This window comes from Leptopilina heterotoma, unplaced genomic scaffold, assembly GCF_015476425.1.
Source record: "Leptopilina heterotoma isolate Lh14 unplaced genomic scaffold, ASM1547642v1 Lhet_58, whole genome shotgun sequence".
NCBI classification, from domain to species: Eukaryota; Metazoa; Arthropoda; class Insecta; order Hymenoptera; family Figitidae; genus Leptopilina; species Leptopilina heterotoma.
In genome coordinates this window covers 3,306,259-3,309,304 of record NW_025111131.1, presented here as the reverse complement: position 1 = coordinate 3,309,304, position 3,046 = coordinate 3,306,259, and positions in this window count along the sequence as shown.

Below are 3,046 nucleotides of genomic sequence, written 5' to 3'. Positions count from 1 at the left end.
TGCCAGTGATGTGACGAAGATCGGTCCATTAATGGCTCATTGTTGGCACTTTAATGGCAAACATTTTGTATCTTTGATGGCAAAATATAATTGCCAGAATTGGGATGTAGCTTGGCCCAAGAATGGCACATTAATGTCTATCATTTTGTATCTATGATGGCAAATTATAATTGCCAATATTGGGACGTAGCTCGGCCGAATAATGGCACAGTATTGGCCAGTGTAGTGTAGCTTATAAGAACCCTTTTGCTTCCTCGACTTCAAGTCAGAGTAGCAGAGTGGTCAGAGTGTTAGGCTGTGGAGCGTCAGGTTCAGGTATCGATCCCCGCGAGAGGTAAGAATTTTTCAAATATTTGTAAGTTTGCGTTTAAATTAGGGAAATAAGCCGTATAAATGTTATAAATTAATTAGTTAATTGAATAAAAAAAAATTATTTTTATTTTTTTCTAATTTTGTCAACACTGGGGGAGTAATGGCAGCCAATATTGGGCCATTAATGTCTGCTGAGATCTGGCTGCCAATAATGGGCCATTAATGTCTGCCGAGATTTGGTGCCAATATTGGGACAGTAATGTCTGCCGAGATCTGGCTGCCGACGTCCAACCGCGGTTAACACCACAAGAGTCGGCGCAAAGTCGGGCCAATATTGTCTGCCAAGTCTCGATGCCAGCTTTGCCAATACTGGGCCAGTGTTGGGCCGCGTTGGTTTTCGCACTTGGGTACTCTAACTTTGTCATTTATTTAAAAAAATGGAAGGTTCCTTGCACATTTGTCATAATATAACTTTTCTTTTTCCTGTCGTTTTTTGAGTTGATCTCTGACGTAAACATTTTGATTTTTCTCAATAAATTTAGGAAAAATTCCCCTTACATTGTTTTCCAATAAAATTTTGTTCGGCGAAGGAATTTTATTTGAAATCGGTGTATTTCGGTATTCTAACAACGCTAGCTGCGGATCTTTTTCATCAAAGTCAGCTTTTTTCAAAATTCGTTTGATTGTTTGAACTTGACGCTCAACAAATCCGTTACTTTGAGGATAATTGGGACTTGACGTAACGTGTGTGAAATTCCAGAGCTTAGAAAATTCTTTGAATTTTTTACTACTGAACTGCGGGCCATTATCCGATCTGATAACTTTTGGTACTCCAAATCGAGCAAAATAAGATTTTAATAAATCTATGGTTGACTCACTAGATTCATCTCTTAATAATCCAAATTCTACGTATTTAGAAAAATAATTAACAATAGATTTGTCTACTGGCCAACCTTCTTTTAATAGTTTTAAAACAGTTTGTAATTCTTCATCTTTTTCCGTTTTAACAACAAATTCTCTTTTTCTTTCATCACTCATATTTTCATTAAGGTTTAAATTTAAAATAGAAGCATTGATATCCGGATCGTCTTTCTTTATACTTAAATGAGCACGAGATAGAGCATCTGCTAAAATTAATTCTTTTCTCGGTTTAAATTGAAGATTTACATTAAACGGCTGTAATCTAAGCCTCATTTCTTGTAATCTAACAGGAATTTCAATAAACGACTTTTTTAAAATTGGAACTAAAGGCTTATGGTCGGACTCTACCTCTATAGATTTTCCAAGAACATATTGTTTAAAATGTTGACAAGCCAAAACTACCGCGTATAATTCTTTTTCGATTTGCGCCCATGCTTTCTGAGTCTCTGTAAATGCTTTTGACGCATAAGCAATAGGGTGTTCTTTTTGGAGCAAAACCGCACCCACACCTGATTTACCCAGACAGCACGTAAGCTTGCAGCAAGCTTGAGGCAAGCTTGCCGTGCAATATTTGCAGTATTGACGTGCAAGTTTGCGGCAAGCTTGCCACAAGCTTAAAATGTCTCACTTATAGCAAGCTTTATGTGCAAGTTTGCTGCAATATTGCACTACAAGCTTGCAGCAATATTGCACTAAAGGTTGGCGCAAACTTAATGTAATCTTATATGGAAATTGTTTATTATATAAAATTAATAATTTATTATTAGCAACAAATTTATATTTAATATTTTAAATTTTTATTAAACATTAAAAAATTATAACAACGTTATAATAATAATGTTATTAATTTCCCCAAAGAATTGGAGTTGGGAACTATTATCCATGATCAGTGGATAATAATTAAAAATTGTCACCGTCGTAGCAGACGTTAACTATACACATTATCATTTAAGATAATATGGTGAAAAGCCTGTTCAGCGGACCGATACTTATACTCTGCGCGAGACAAGTCGTGCGCGAGAGAGGTATTTCTTGCCATCTAGCAAGGAATTGGAAAACTAATAAAAGTTTCTCTTATAATTCTCTAATTCCCTGGTAGATGGCGAGAAATACCTCTCTCGCGCACGACTTGTCTCGCGCAGAGTATAAGTATCGGTCCGCTAAATAGGCTTTTCACCATATTATCTTAAATGATAATGTGTACAGTTAACGTCTGCTACGACGTTGACAATTTTTAATTATTATCCACTGATCATGGATAATAGTTCCCAACTCCAATTCTTTGGGGAAATTAATAACATTATTATTATAATGTTGTTATAATTTTTTAATGTTTAATAAAAATTATAAATATTAAATATAAATTTGTTGCTCATAATAAATTATTAATTTTATATAATAAACAATTTCCATATAAGATTACATTAAGTTTGCGGCAACCTTTAGTACAATATTGCTGCAAGCTTGTAGTGCAATATTGCAGCGAACTTGCACATAAAGCTTGCTATAAGTGAGACATTTTAAGCTTGTGGCAAGCTTGCCGCAAACTTGCACGTCAATACTGCAAATATTGCACGGCAAGCTTGCCTCAAGCTTGCTGCAAGCTTACGTGCTATCTGGGTACTTGCATCTACACTAAGGGTACATGGAAGATTTGGATCATAGAATTTTAGGATGGGAGAATCGGTAAGGCTCTTTTTATTTTATTAAACGCAACTTCTTGTTCGTTAGACCAATTAAATTCGACATCTTTTTTGATCAATTTTCTTAAAGGCTCTGTTAAATTTGACAATTTCGGAATAAATTTAGTGCA